Source organism: Cryptomeria japonica, chromosome 10, assembly GCF_030272615.1.
Source record: "Cryptomeria japonica chromosome 10, Sugi_1.0, whole genome shotgun sequence".
Taxonomy (NCBI): Eukaryota; Viridiplantae; Streptophyta; class Pinopsida; order Cupressales; family Cupressaceae; genus Cryptomeria; species Cryptomeria japonica.
The window spans coordinates 704,672,822-704,689,961 of record NC_081414.1 but is presented as its reverse complement, the minus strand read 5'-3'; positions in this window follow the sequence as shown (position 1 = coordinate 704,689,961).

Here is a 17,140-nt window from a genome sequence, read left to right as displayed (position 1 = left end):
AAAAATTTAAGATCTTACTTTAGTGCCACTGTAATTCTCAATCCCATGTGAGCTTTATTGTTCGTAAGCCAAAGTGTGGAAATATGTGAAAAGAAACAAATTAAAAGAGAAAATGCAATGAAAGATCAAAATACTTGGCTTTGGGTGTGCGGAAATCTCTACAGGTATCAAAACGAAAAGGAAGAAAAGAAATAACTTGTCGAAAGTAGAGCAATCACCGTGAGATTACAATGATAACCTTGTCAGGGCTTTGGACGCTCGCTGGCAACGAGGTTCTATCCAAGGATGCTTTTGGAGTTAAATCAAAATTGCGCAACTTGTCACGATAGAACCAAAGGGTCACCTTGTTCTCATGAGACGAGAATGAATGCATTTGCACACACTTATGATTGGAGGATGAAGTGTCTTGATACAGTTTAGGGTTCCTCTTACTTTTTGAGTACCCTTCTTAGCCAGCGGGTAACTTTGTTAAAATTAACCTAAGATTCTGGGTTTGGAATGGGTTTTATCTTTGGAATATTCAGAAACATTCCCCACGTGGAGTCGCCAGATGTTGTGACGCAATTGCACATCGCCCCTTTGCAAATGGTTACCCCCTCTTTTTTGTTTTTCTTTTAGATTAGGGTTTTGGTGTCTTAGGTCTCCAGTCTCTAAGACTCAAAAATGAGTCAAGTTTTGTGAAATTTGGAGGAGTCACCAAAGTGAAAGAGTGAAGGAGTGGTTGAATCAATGTATTAATGTTGTAGATGGGCTTAGATAGGTCAAAGGAGTAGAATCACAATCTCTCATGGTCAATTTTGACAACTTGCTCTTTTTAGGATTTTTGTTTTTTTTGGTTTTTTTGAAATTTATAAACTTTTGTTCTTGGCATTTTGGAGTAAATTTGGGAACTTTCTTTTTTCTAAAGAAATAGAAAGTTGTTTTTTTTGATCTTGGATGGCTTCAAGGTCAGAAGAAGTGTTAGATTGGAAAAAATCATCCAGAATAGACTAAGCATGAAATGGCTTTCAAAACTAGAAGGTGTATTCTTGAAAAGCTAAGTTGAAGATCATGGCGAAAAGGCTAAGTTTGGAGTCAAAATCAAGAGAGTTCATTGTTCAAAACACCAAAATCATTTGTCCGTTGTGAAAATTTCTAGTCAATGATGAACTTCACCCATGGTAAGTAAGAGGTTGTCCTGTTCCATAATGAAGTTCTCTTTGGGCAGCATTAAAAGTTCCCTTTGAGCAGGTGAAGCCCGCCCTAGGTGATGTGAAATCTTCCTTGAGAGCACCTCAAGTCTGCCATAGGCACATGAAGTTGTTCCTCAAGGCAAGATGAAGTCCACCATTGCATGATCAAATTCTTCCTTGTGCTTGTGTGAAGTCCGCCCTAGGGGTGGGTGTCAAAGTGATAAGTATTGTGAAAAAGGTTAAAATTTTGGCTAAGTGTGCAATCAGCCTTGTAGGTGAAGAAGATTGTTGTCCTTAGGCAAAGCCTGCCCTAGGAAGGAGAAGGAAAAGTGTTCAAGTCTTGGCACTTGGAGGGGAGAAAAGTTAAAATTTTTGGTTAAGTATGGCAAGACTGCCCTAGACAAAGGGTGAAGTTTCCTAAACCAAAATAAAGTTCGCTCTCCAAGATGGAAAATGTTTCTTGATTATTAGCAAAGTCTGCCATCTTGGTATGAAAATTTCCAAGTCACCATGAAGTCAAGTAATGATTAAGTGTTGAAAAGAAAAAAAAATCAGAAAATTGGGCTAAGTGCTGAAGTGTTGAGATGAGGTGCACATTCGAAAACTTTCCTAACTCCTAACAAAGTACGCCTAGGGAGAAGCATTATCTTCCCTAAGAGCATGCAAAGTCCGCCCTTGGCATGATAGTATCTTCCCTAGATACTTGCAAAGTCCACCCTAGGAGGAAAAGGGTTTTGGAAATGAAAAAAACAACAGTTAAAGCAAAACAATTCACCCAAGTTAGAAAGGGGAATCTGGTGGAAGAACAAAAGTCAAACCAAAGAGATATTTTGCCTAAGGGATAAAGAATCAAAGAAAAAAAGAAATAAAGCACAAAAAAAGAGAACACAAAGGAATTCGCTCAAGCATGAAGGAAAGAGGAGGTGGATTAAAGCGCAAAAAGCTAGGCACAAAAGAATTTGCCTAATTCATGAAAAAGGAATAGTTTGAATTTTGGCAAAACTGAAAAAGAGAAAAAACAATTAAAACAAGGAAGGATCACATATATAATTTTGCTCAGCTTTAGAATAAGGAAAGGTGAGGTGGAACAAAAGCAAAGCACATGTGGAAGTTCACCCAAGTCGTGCTTTGAAGTTTGAAGGAAAGAAATTTTTTTTGGAACAAAAGCTAGAATTCGCCTTAGCATTGAAGAGAATTTGCCTTATAGCATTGAAAAGAGTTCAAAAAGGAAATTAAGCAAGAGGAATTCACCAAAGATAAAGAAGCTTCTAGAATGAATCAAAGAGGAAAAATTGCAACAAGTTTTAAATAAAAAAACATAAAAAAACAAGGAGGTTTGACTTGAAGAGTAAATTATGACTATGTTCATTAAAGCTCATTAAAGCAAAAAAACAATGCAGGGCAAGTTCGAATTTCCTATAAACACTAGCCAAGACAATTCATTATTCACAATTCCCTTTTCATGCTTAATGAATTTGAACTCTCTCAAGCATCTTTTGCAAAGTTCTAGGCAAGTTTGAAGTGTACTTGCAAGTTCACAACGAATTCTAAGGAAGAATTCGACTTTCAAATACAAATCAAAATCTTTTCTTTGAGGATGTTCTTTAATTCTTGTAGGTTTGAAGCACTTTCAAGGCAAGATTTACAGATTTTGGACTTTAAAATTCCTACTTTTATCCTAAATTCTGATTATCAGACCTGTGCCTAGATTTTCTACATCAAAATTTTCAAATTTCAAGAGTGGGGTCGCTTTTTAATGTTTTTGTAATTTTAGAGGTAGAAATCCCTAAATCAGGCTTTGTTTCACAAATTTTTAGGGTTTCTTAAGTCTGATTTTAGTTCCTAAAATTTTTTCCAAGTCTGATCAGACTTAATTTCATGATTTCAAGAATGTTCTAAGTCTGATTTCAAATTTTTACAGAATCTTCTTAATGTCAAATTTGCATTTCTAAGTTCATTATCAGGCATAAAGACCAAGTTTCTCTAACTTTGATTTTCATTTTTCAGACTTCATTTAGTCTGATTCTAAGTCTGATTTCAAGAATTTAAATAGAAAATCAGAAGTTATCTTTCGAAATTTGTCAAATAGACATCATGCCTATTTCTTCCAACTTATGAATTTTCTCCATTTTCAGATAGTAGATGTCAACACAAGAAGGAATTTCTTTGAAAAGCGCAGATGAAGTTCAAGTATAAGGGCCCAAAGATGGAATCCAGATTTCAGATTAAATGGAAGAAAGTCAGTGACATTGACCTTGGCCATGTTGACATCGAAGACTTGCACCGAAGATGATGTGGAATGGAATTGTCCAAGCAGCTGGATTTCCTCTAGCAATATAGTGTTATGAGCTGATGCCGGAATGTGCAAAGTATTACAATGCTCAGTAGAGACAAGTTGTAGCTCCTGATGGCAGAATACGAGCTTACCTTGGAGAAGATGCCATCAAAGAAGCACTTGGCATTCCCAATAGCAATTCCCATTTACAAAACTAAGAAAACAATTTTGGCCATCTTTGAAGCTGATCCTATTACTTGCACTGAAAAACTCAACAAGCAATGGCTCCTGAAACCAAGACCTCACTACACCAAAGTCCCAAAGAAACTCTTTTGAATTGACTTCATTGAGGAGCATGGAGATCTCGTTCTTTTGCTCAACGGGGTCGTGATATAATTACCCTTTGCCTTCACTTGATGAGGTTTTGCAAATGGTCAACGACTTGCAAATGATGTCATTCCTGGATGGATATTCAAGTTATAACCAAGTGATAGTTGCATTAGATGAAAGAATGAAGAACGCATTCACGACACAATGGGGCACATTTGCTTACAACAGGATGCCATTTGGTTTGATTCATGTGGTGAGGGGGTCTCTCATATGAAAATAACTGAAATGGGGAGGGTTTATATAGACACCGTTATTACAAAGCAACGACTTGTAATGATTTAAGATCAATGGCCAAGATGAAACAAAAAACCTAATTAGGGTAAATTATTGTAACTATCCAAATTGGACCAATGAGAAATGAACATTTAACTAATCCAAGTTTCTTCTAGAAGTGGGTATCCCTTATCCTTTTCCTTGGTGGCAAATTCAACGAATCTGGTCAGTATGGGATCCAACTATTCCATTGGGACATGTGGGAAGATGTCAAGTTTTTACTGTAGCATGTCCATGTCATCTTCACATGTGGCAAAGGTAGTCATCCAATCAATTTCAAGTTTTTGAAAATCACTTTCAATGAACGCGAAAGAGAATGCCTTGCCAAAATTTTGTTTATGAATCAAATTGGAGAAGTGGAAAAGTGGCCTTGGACTTTGGATCAAATTAGAGAAGTGCAAAAGTAGCCTTGCACTTTGGTTTTCCAGTTTTCCACTTCCAAGTCTCTATCTCGGGCCTCCTACTCAAGCATATTAGTGACCATGATGAATACCTTGTCTTGAATAGCTTTGATTGTTTCTTCAATTCTAGTACCATAATTTTTCATCTTTTCCAAGACTTCTCCTCTAGCTACCAAGGCATGATACCATGTATTGAAATCATACGATGCCCCAACTTCAATTACTTTTCCTTGACCAAATCTTGCTTAGGAATTCCTTTCAACACCTTCAAACATGGTATTGTCTTTTCTTGGATGATTTGGAACTCCTCCCAAAATTCGGCTATGCACTGGGTTCTAAACAGGAAGGAAGAGACTTGTCCACAGACTTGTGCCAACACTTCCACAAATTTGGTGACCTTATCTGCAATTTCCAATCCATTCCTTAGCCTCTTGGGCTGCCATCTTCATTCCTTCAAAATTTTCAATTGACTCTGGTGGAAGAATCAAAGGTGGAGCAATTGCCGCCTCTTCTCTGTTGATGGGATTTACTAAGTGTTGAATGTAACTCTTCAGCAGTTCATTTTCTTTCTTAAGTTTGTTTTTCTTTTCAACTTCCTTCCCTAGCCTTTCTTTCATGGTATTGATGGACATGTCTAACGCTTGGACTTCTTGTTCTCTTGTGGTAGGACCTATGTCCACAATCATTATTTCACACTCTCCAGAAGTGATGTCTTCTTTGGGCTTATCAACTTTTGGAACAACCACCTGTATTGAACGAAATCTTGTGCTATCCCTATGGAGTAAGGAATATGTCTCGACTTTCTTTGCTTCTACAGGCTGGTTCAATCTTGCTAGGAATTCTGTTGAATTGTCCACTAGTTGGACTTCTACAATAGTCTTTTTCTTCATTCTTTACAATAACCAACTTGGCACTGTTGGCTGCTCAATGCCATTGTCTTCCTGGTTTTCTTCATTTTACTCACTTTCCTCGATTCCCTTGAGTGCGGAAATCATTCCTTCCTGAGAACCTTTCTCCAAAATTTCAACTTCAATATTCTTCAAGTCCATATCTGTTGTTGTCATTGGATCATCGGGAATAGCTTGTTGCTGAATAGGTTCGATATCTTGTTCCTTCTGAACTGGAGGAGGCATTTCCCTTTCCATCTGTTGATTGTCTACAGTTGGAGCTTTGCCCTTGCTAGTGGATGAAGCAACTTCTTCTATTAAAGAAGCATTGACTGCAAAAGTTGTCTTCTATCAAAGAAGCTTTTCTGTTGTATCCTTTTGTCTCTTGGAATTCCCACTTTTTGGCCTCTCCATGTCCTGTGTTGCTTCATCACCCCCGAAAGAACATGAATCCAATTTTCTCATTAAATCATAGGTTAAGGCAATGTTCTTTCCTTCTAGCTTGAGAACATGCTGTTCTACCTACCAATTGGTAAACTTCATGATTGATCTCATTAGTGTATCTAAATCTAAAAGCTCGGGATCAGGCCAATTTGTTGTAGGGAAAGGCTATTTTTTTCTTCCTTGTAACTTGGCTGGGTGAAGATTCTATCATCTTCCAGCTGATCTGGTATTGGAAAAATCTCAAGTGCCCTAATCATGTTGACTAGTAGTCTAGACCACATTCTCTTCCTTACTTCATGTTCATCATCTGCATTTACCCAAAAGTCTTCAAGATCAACTCTATGTTTGTACCTTTTTCCATTCACCCTTTGGATATGGCGATGGGAATCAAAGTTAGACCTTGAATGGTAGAAGGAGAATAGATACCACTGCATTTCAACATTTGCATTTTCCGCTGCTTGGGCTGATGGGCATGACTCCAACATCTTTCCAATCCAGATAGGGAACAAACTCTTGCTTTCTGCTTGGCTCTTTGGATTTTTTGCAAATGTATCGAGTTGCCTGATGACCTCAAGCAAGATGGAGTATCCCTTGCCTAATCTGATGTAAACTTGCAGTTGCTGGTCTGTGTTATAAGTCTGATATATTCTTTGAAAAAAATGATTCTAGAATGCTTCCAATGCTTGAGAATCAGCACTTTAATACATAAATTATCATCTAGATGCCTAAATGACTCCTTATGATCAATTACAATGCACATATATGATTTTCTACTTGAAAATATGCACCTACAGCAACTGTCATTTCAGCAAACAGTTGGCATGAAAGCTAAGTTGCTGATCAATGATGAATATTACAATGAATGTGGAACATGCAACTTATATCTCCATTAAACATATGCAACCTCCAAGTACATCATGATATAATCATAACAGCAAATGATGCAATGAAGAAATGATTTATCTAATACAATGACCATAGATAGAGAACCTGAAATTTCAATGGCTGTCTTGATATGTTGGTTTGATTCTCCTAAATGCAAAGCCCTTGCCATCAAGGTTATGGCGCTCAGTTGTCTTGTCACCCAACGATGCAGCAGATGTACAGTTTGCAATGGCTGCAATTGATGTGCAATTATGATGCTTTGATTATGCTCTCGAATTTGCTCATACACCTCCTTCAATCTACTAGAAACTTAGAAGAATTCTTGCAAATTAAGCTAAGTGGAGTTCCCTTGAATGCCAAATTAAATGGATATTTCACCACCTCAAATGGCTGCAACACTGAAAATTTTACCGTTCTCCAATGGTTTGCTGAAGAAGAAACCCTTGGCTCTCACTTGTAGAGAGAAATTCATAAAATAGATGCACAAAGAATGAATGAAGTTCGATTCATTTGCACATATATATTCTTCTCAAAAGTTCCGCCCCCTCCAAAAAGCGTTTAAATCATTAAAATGAAATAGTATTTCATTAAGTTCATAACTTAATAATCACCTTGTGTTAGACGCCAATTAAATTAATTGAATATTTGGCCCCTCTTTAATGATGACATGACCCTTAATATTAAGTTAAGCTACAACTTAGTATTATATCCCTTTTAATTAATTTATATTTATTTGAGCCAAATAAACATTAATAACTCCATAAATACTCAATATCTTTGAATGTCCTCTGAACTGGGTGCTGAGTTGAGGTATCTGCATATGACCACAAGCCTTACTAAATATAGTAATGGCCCCCCTTATGTAACTTTGACTTACTATAAATAGTAAGTAATGCATATAGAGTCTTGGAGACCTCAAACGAAAGCGAAAACTACTAATCACTGAACATTGGAGATGATACAAGCTTTAGAAAACCCTCTACCCATACTCATTAGCCTATGAGGGTCAAAATAATAGGATAATCATCCAAAATCCATGTTTGCTAAAAAGGGGACATTACACAAGACCATTCTGTTTGTTGGAAACTTTGGAAGTTTATATTGGCATCCTGTGAATACTTGGATTCTCAGGTATGTGAATCTAGGGAATTGAATATACCAAGGCTCGAACCTACTTATCAACTCTCTTGCCTTTGGTATCAACCTTTGATGGGTGCCTCCTTGAAGTTTCCTAGTGACATACATGAGGAATGCATCGTTGACTCTCTTGAAGTGGGATTTTCTTGTATCTACAATTGTGGATAGCAATCATATGCTTTGAATTGGCCACCTTTGTTTCCTACGATACCTTTGCAAATCAATTCCTTATACTTATAGCACCATGCAAGTACATAGATGACATAAGAACTCGTGTAGAAAAAAATGGTATGTTCCAAGTTCCTTAGTTGCTCATCAATGTTGTTATTGATTATCCTTGCCTAGTTTATCATTTTGACACTTGTAGCGATTTCATCAATGAAGTAGTAAATCTAGGGCTCATATGAAGAGGCTTGTGGATTTCCCATGACCCGATTGAGCAAAAGAATGAGGTCTCCATACTCCCCAATGAAGTCAGTTCGGAAGAGTTTCTTTGGAACTTTGGTGTATTAAGGTCTTGATATCAGGAGCCATTGCCTGTTGAGTTTTTCAATGCAAGTAATAAGATCAGATTCAAAGATGGCCAAAGCTTTTTTCTTAGTTTTGTATATGGTAGAATTGTAATTGGGAATGCCAAGTGCTTCTTTGATGGCATCTTCTCCAAGGTAAGCTCTTATTTTGCCATCGGGAGCTACAACTTGTCTCTCCTGAGCGTTGTAATGCTTTGCACATTCTGCCATTAGCTCATAACACTGCATTGTTGGAGGAAATCCAGCTTCTTGGACAATTCTATTCCGCATCATCTTGCGTGCAAGTGGTGAAGGGAGGCAATCCTCTGACTTGTACATCCTCTTCTTGAAGTCTTCAATGTCAACATGGCCAAGATCAATGTCACTGAATTTCTTCCACTTGGTATGAAATTTGGATTCTAGATTTGGGCCCTTGTTGTTGAACTTCATCTATGCTTTAAGAGAAATTCCTTCGTGTTGACATCAATTACCTAAAAATATGGAAAAATTCCTAAGTTAGGGAAATAAGCATGATGTCAACTTGACAATTTTTGGAAGATAACTCTGATTTTCCGATTAAATTCTTAAAATCAGACCTAAAATCAGACTAAGTAAAGTCTGCAAAATGAAAAATCAGAGTTAGGAAAACTCAGAAATCATGAAATTAAATGTCTGATTATGAATTTAGAAATGACAATCTGATTTACGAACATTCTGGAAATTGAAATCAGACTAGGAAAATTCTTCAAAATCATAAAACTGAGTCTGATTTGGAATTTTAGAAAACTCTTTAAAACTAAAATCAGACTTGACAATTTTGAAACAAAGTCTGGTTTTTAAGAATTTTCTGCTTGTAAGATAAAAAATAACCATGCTTTTTTGGTGAAATTCAAATTTTTTGATGTAGATAACTTATGCACGATTCTGATAATCAGAATTTAGAATGTAAGAAGGAAATTTGGTGTTTAAAATCTTAGAATTCTATCTTGAAAATGCTTTAGACCTGCAAGAATTGAAGAAACTCCTCAAAGAAAAAGCTTCTGATTTGTATTTGAGAGCTTGAATTCTTCCTTAGAATTCGCTGTGAACCTGCAATTGCAATTTAAATTTGCCTAGCAACTTTGAAAAGATGCTAAGAAAAGTTCAAAATTCCTAAGGATGGAAGGATAATTGTGAACAGTGAATTGCTATTGGTTGATGTTTATAGGAAACTTGAATTTGCTTTGCCTTGTTTTTATTTTTTTAATGAATTTTTAAAGGCAATGAATGTAGTCGTGTTTTAGGCCTTGAATCGAACTTCCCTTGTGTTTTTGTTTTTGTTTTTGTGTTTTAAAACTTATTGCAATTTACTTCTTTGCTTCCTTCTAGAAGCCTTTCTTTTCTTTATTTCCCTTTTAGGCTAATTTCTAATTTTCTCTTTCCTTGGGGCGAGTTTCTACATGGGCCTTGCTTTTGTGTTTTAATTCACCCTAACTCTTTGGCAAACTTTTCTTCATACTAGGTGAATTATTCTTGCTTTTCTTGCTTTACTTTGAATTTGCCAAGTTCAAAATTTTCAAATTCTTCGCGAGTGAAATGAATTCTTACAAGTGCCTTGGCTTTTGTGCTTTATTCCACGTCACTTTCAAGCTGGACAAACTATTTTGTGTTTGCTTTATTTCTTTTTTCCTTGATTCTTCACCACTTAGGCGAATTATCTCCTTGGTTTGACTTTTGTTCTTCCCCCAAATTCTCCTTTCTAACCTAGGCGAATTGTTTGCTTTTCTTCATACTTTATTCACCTTTTCTTTTTGCCAATACTTTTCCCTCCTAAGTTAGACTTTGCAAGTGACTAGGGAAGAATCAACTCATGCTTTGGGTGGACTTTGCAAGTGCCAAGGGAAGATTTATCATGCTAAGGGTGGACTTTGCCTATAGTTGAGGAACTTTTTAACCAAGGGGGCAGACCTGGTGTGTGTCTAGGGAAAATTCTATCATGGCAAGGGTGGACTTGTCATATGTTTGAGAAATTTTGTCAATTTGCTAGATGAATTTTTCTTCTTGATAGGAAACCTTCACCAAAATATCTGACCGTTTCCCTTTGAAGGGCCAATACTTAACCACTTTCTGATTTTTCTTTCGCAAAACCTTATACTAGATTTGACACTTTGTTTTGAGTTGACTCCACATGGTAGGGCGGACTTCATATCAGGACATGGATTTTCTTTACTTACAAGGTTGAGTTCATGTGTTTTCAATGCAGCTTCATCTCAATCCTTCAACACTTAGCTCCCATTTTCTGCCCTTTCCCTTCTAAATGCTAACATTGAACCATTACTTGACTTCTTGGTGATTTGGAAATTGCCACACCAAGGTGGCGGACTTCACACTAGCATTGAACATTTCACAATGTTGCCATACTTAACCAAAATTCTTACCCTTCTTCCAACACTTAATCACTTTGACATCCACCCCTAGGGTGGACTTTGCATATGGACAAGGAAGAATTTGATCATGCAATGGCGGACTTCATCTTGCCTTGAGGAACATTTCCATGTGCCTATGGTGGACTTGAGGTGCTCTCAAGGAAGATCTTACATCACCTAGGGCGGGCTTCACTTGCTTAGAGGGAACTTTTCATGCTATCCAAGACGAACTTCATATGAGAACAGGGAAACCTCTTACTTACCATGGGCGAAGTTCATCATTGACTTGAAATTTTCACTATGGACAAATGATTTCAGTGTTTTGAAAAGTTAATTCTCTTGATTTTGACTCTAGACTTAGCCATTTCTTCTAGATCTTCAACTTAGCTTTTCAGGAATACATCTTTTGGATTTGAAAACTATTTCTCGCTTGGGCTGTTCTGGATTTATTCTTTTATGTTGTCACTTCTCCTGAACCTGAAACCATTCATGATGAAAAAAAAGAAAAATGCAACTTTCTATTTTTAGCAAAAAGCAGGTAGAAAAAGCAAGTTCTTGGATTGGCCCCAAAATGGCAAAAACCAAAACTTTTTAAATTTAGAAAAAAAACAAAAATCCCTAAAAAAGAAAGTTGTTAGAATTGACCCTAAGAAATTGCGATTCTACTCCTTCGACCTATTAGAGCCTATTTGGAGCATTAGAACATTGATTCAATCATTCCTTCACTTTCTAACTTTGGTGACTCCAAATTTCACGAAACCTGACTCATTTTAGAGTCTTGGAGACCAAAGACCTAAGACACCAAAAACCTAATCTAACAACAAAACAAAAAATTAGAGGGTCTCCGTTTGCAATGCGGTGATGTGTGATTAAGTCACAACACGTCTGTTCCAATTTTCTATTGTTTTGTTACATTTAATAATGTTGTCTGATCATTATCACACCTCCAAAGAGGGGGATACCAAGATATGTGGTTGGGATTACAACAACAACAAATCCCAATGTGGAGGCTATTTTGCGTTGTACTGATCTTTTAGTATTAAAAAAGAAAATTTGGGATTTTTTTGATTGTTGATAAGTTGCCTAGAGCACTTGACATAATTTGCCAACATTGCCTTTAAGTTTGTTACTTCTGTTTTGTGTATGGTGGGGATGGCATATAAAAGTGTGTCATTTGCAAAGAGTTGATGTCATATGGTAGGAATGTTGTGTGAGATTGTGATGTCTGTCCATTGTCCAAGCCCCTCTACTATCAATTCCCTTGCTTAGAGCATCTGCCATTAGTACAAAGAGAAATGGGTACAATGGGTCTCCTTGTCTGATGCCTCTTTCTTTTTCATGGAAACTACAAGGAGAATCATTAATCACAATGTAGTATCTTTCTTTGGAGATGCAATCATACATCCAATTTAGCCATTTGTCAAACCCAAATTTTTCCATTGTTTTTAGAAGGAATCTCCAACTTACTTTGTCATATGCTTTGCTGGTATCTAGCTTCAAGATAATGCCTTTGAGATTGTGATTTTTAATCAATTGGATGAACTTGTGTGCAATAGTTATTCCATTTGCCATGTTTTTCCCAGGAATGTAACCACTTTGTTCTTGCGAGACTAGCTTTGGAAGAATGGATTTAAGTTTGTTTGCCATTACTTTTGAGATAATCTTGTAAATAGTATTGCATAAGGAAATTGGTCTATATGGTGCTGCTTCTTTGGATCGTAATAGTGTTTCTATTATTGAGATCCTTGAGTACTTTGCTGTTCTTGCTAGATTCGTCCACTAATTCCATATATTTTTTCCCATAGAATCCTACCATGGTTAAAAGACCAATGTTGGAAAACTATCTGGAGTCAAAGGCTTGTTTGGTTGAAGTTGGAAATTGGCTGTTTTAACTTCTATCGTGATCAAGGATTCAAGATATGCATTATCTTCATTGGTTACCATTTGTGGGATTGGTTCCACAAATTTCTTATGCATTGGTTTGAAGCACTCATTTTTAGTTAGGAGTGTTAAAAAAAAAGTGTACAGTCTGTCTATATTTCTACTACCTTTGAGAGGACTCTTCCATTGCTTGCTTGTAGTTGTTAGATTATGTTTTGTCCCTGTCTTATCTTCATAGTGTTGTGTTTTCTTTTTTTTTTCTATTGAGTTTACCCTTTGCAAGCCAAGAATCGTAGGGTTTGGGTCTCCAATAACACTCTTTCTTGGCAAGAGTCCATTTAATTCGGCTAGGAGTGATTTTTCTTTGAGATATTTTTCCTTCATCATTCTAGCCTTGGTAACCATTTCATCTAGTTTCTCCATTTTAAATTTGATTCTCACTTTCTCTTGAAAGTATTTTTGTTCTAGCTTTTTCAGATTCTCCTTCAAGTACTAAAGCCTTATGAAGAATTTAAATATTTTGGACCCTTTTGCAAGCTGTAGATCCGTCTACCATTTTCCTAGTGATTCCATCAGGTTTGGACTTTAGAAGCACATTTTCTCAAACCAAAGTTAGCATTTTGGTGGTGGGTGATCTTTCATGAGGCTCAAATCCATTGGGAAATGGCCCAAGATTGGGATAGTTCGAATTTGAGAGATTGGCAGTAGTGGGCAGTGTAACCAATTAGGGGAAAGGAGGGATCAGTCTAATCTTTCTGCTTTGTTTGTAAATTTGACTCTTCTATTGTTCCATGTGTAGATCCTATTGGTTGGAACAATTATGATTGGCAAATTCTATGAAATCTTTTTGTGATTGTGAAATTATTCCCAAGCCACCCAATTTTTCTTTCAAGTCTATAATCGCATTGAAATCTCCCTTGAGTTTATATTAGACATGGCTTACATTTTGTAATTTTGAGTTAGGCTATTCCAAAAAACTCTCTTTTCCTCTAGTTGACAGGACCATGTTGGTGCAGCCATCGGTTAGGAGGGACCTCAAAGAGGTCAGTTCGGACTTGGCAGCAAGAGTAAACACAATGGAAACAAAAGGATGTGATGGAGGCAATGCAAAACTGAATGAATTAAATCATGAAAACTGATTACAGATAACCGGTAACATCCGGATTACAAGATTCGGTTCACTGTCCTGCCACATACATGCTAAATTATAGAATTGGTCAACTCCGGACCTTTAAATCTTAAGATCTATCTTCTATGTTCTATATGACTCCCTTCTAATGCTCAGTTACAATGATTTATATGATCCAAGGAGATCCGGTCAACCCAAAAGGGATCAAATGGCGAAGAACAACATCAAACGTGTAAAACCAATAGGTCGGCCTCCGCCAAAGAGATTCCTCCGGAAAATCCAAAGGATGAAATGCAGATCAAAGGAAAGGTTGGCCACACCCCTAGGAACATCGAAATCAATGAAATCCAGGATCGATAACTTGCCGGACAATGATCCAAATGCTCCGTGGTTTAGGAATAATAAAGATGATCATGTCCTCAAGCAAAATCCAGCTCTGCAAGATCTCGTGAGCCAATGCAAGAAAATGCAGAAAGAAATGCCGAAGTTGCAAAACAAAAAAAAGTGTTTTTGATTGATGCAAGATTGCCAAGAATCGGGATGCTCCTGCATCACATGTACATTAAAGATGGAAAAAATTAGATGTTTACATTGTATACCTTTTCTACTATCTAGTTGGTTGAGGAGGGTTGTGGTTCTATTGAAATATTGTGGCTGTGAAATTATTCCGAAGCCACCCAGTTTTTCTTTCAAGTCTATAATCGTATTGAAATCTCCCTTGAGTTTATATTAGTCATGGGTTACTATTAGAGTTATCTTTTATTAGCTAATAATTATTTATTTAATTATTAGTCTATTATACTCTACACTTAAGCTAAACTTAAGAATCTTATAATTCTTTAGGGTTTTCACCTTTAGGGTTTTGAGTATCCTTTTATAAGATTCTCTCTTTGTATTTTCATAACAACTGTAATTATTGAATTGCATTCTTGTTGCACAATCAATATAACTCCTCTTTTCTGGATCTCTGGATTCTGACCTCCATAGCTTTTTTGCTTCTCTCTTTCTGTGACAGGTTTGCATGTAGGTGATTTTTGGGAGCTGTAGAGTTGATTTTTCCTCAACTCCAATGGTATCAAAGCTCCAGATCTGCATGCCCCTGTTCTCTTCATGAGAGATTTTGGGTATTGTTCTTCAAATCTGTGTATTTGGGGGTTTGTGAAGTTGCTTTTTTCCATTTCTGGGGGTAGGTGATTTTTTGGTATAATTTGCCTATTTTTGGTGACAGGGGCATCTAGGGCATGATTTTTTATTGGCTCATTTTTCAAGGCACAAAAATCCGTACAACTGTACCTGCAAATGCGTCAAAAAATTTTCGTCAAAAAATAAAAAAATAAAAAAATTTACCCTCTTTATGCCCTAAAAGAGGGTTTTTTTTTCTTTTGGCCATAACTTGGTCATACGGAGGCTTTTTTTGACAAACCTTATATCATCGAAAAACTCTTTCCGAGCTCTATCCAGACCTGGAGGTTTGAATTTTTTATTTTGCTTTTTTGATGGTGTTTTTTGCTGTCAAAGCCAAAAGTTTTTTTTGCACTCCGGGAGACATAACTTGAGCATTCGAACTCCGTTTTTCGAAAACTTTATATCATTGGAAAGCTTGTTCTGTGTTCTTTCCATTCATATGATTTTTCTTTCTACATTCTGCTCTAGGTATATTTTATTTAGTTTTTTGCTTTTTAGCACTTTGGTGAATATCTTGGATGTTTCAGATCCTGGGATCTCTTTCTTTAAGTAGGATGTCTTGTCTTTGGCTGTTCTTTCTGTTTCCAGTCTTCTATCTCTTCTGATCATTGTAGCATTTTATTTATGCAAACGCACTGAGATAAAGTGCCACCATGCATTGTATACTTGGGATCTTGCACATCTTGTGCCTTATTGTACATGCACTACTTATAAAGTGCAATGGGGGGATTGATGTTTGCCTTTGTTAGCCATCTACCTTTGTCACGTGAGTGTTCCTTCCACGGCATTAGCCTCATGATGTGTGTCAAGTGAGTGTTCCTTCCACGACAATATGTACTTTCTCTGCACCTTCGATGTTCCTGGTTCTTCGTTATGCAATTTTTGTTGGTCGTTCTTTTCAGTGCACCTGTCCCTCTCCTTTTTCAGCATTATGGGGAGGTTTGTCTTGTTGGTTCTAATGCTTCCTTGGTTCGATTGATCAACTCTTCAGGCTTTGGTGTTTCATACCATTTGTACCTTCGAGTTCAGTTGTTTGCTTTTGTTTACCATCTGATTCGAGTAGTGTCATTTGAGGGCACTCATGCAGATTATAGTCTTCTCTACCTGGTCATGTTCTATTTCAGTGGAGGTTCTTCAGATCAATAGTTACTCTTCGAAAGTGTTTGCAACTTCTTCATGCTTCAATGGTATTCTTCTAAGTTACCGGTTCGGGTTCGGGTACTTCTAAGTTACCGGTTCGGGTTCGGGTACCGGTTCGGGTTCGAAGAACTCGGTACGCCGGTACGGCAAAATTTTGAAAAGGGTTTGGGTTCGTTTGGGTTCGTTAGTACAAAAACATGTAAATTATATATATATGCAACCTATAAGCATGAATTAAGATTAGCATGTCACATAGCATCATATAAACAACAAAAACAACATAAACTTGTAATCGTAGCATCATGATCATACCATAATAGCATCATATACATCAAGTCTAATATCAAAATGATAAAATATTCAAGTATCATTGTTTCAACTTTCAACAATTTAAAGTTTGATCATTAAATGAATTCAAACTAAGAACATCCAAGTTTAATTTTTCAAACTGAGGACCTGGATTTTGCTGGCAACACCCCCAACGGGGTCAAGGGGCAGCGCCCTGTTGTGACGTTTTCACACATCGCCCCATTGCAAATGGGGACCCATGTTTTTTGCTCGTTTTGCTCGTTTTCGCTTTGCTTTTTCTGGGGTTTTGTTAGTTTGTTAGTTGTCTGGATTTAGGGTCAAGCCTTAGGGTTTTAATTACCGTCTTTTCGGACCAAAATCCAGTCAGTTTTGGGAGCTTTTTGAATTTCCTTTTCTAGAATGCAAATTTTGAATGCAATGAATTTGCCAGAATGGTCTAATTTTCAATTGGAATGTTGATGCAGAGCTTAAATTTGACTAAGTGTTGAAGATGAAATGTGAATTTTTGTCCAATTGAATATTTTTGACCAAATTTTGACATTTTTGATTTTTGATCCTAGGCATCTCAAATGATTTGTTTTCGCCTTGTGAAGTGTTAAAATGTGTAAAATCATGATATTTTGGCCTGTAGGAGCAAAATCGCTCCTGTCCCTCAGTGAAGGACGGGAGCTCGTTTTCAAATATCTTACTATTCCTGCAGGGTCAAGATGAATTACGA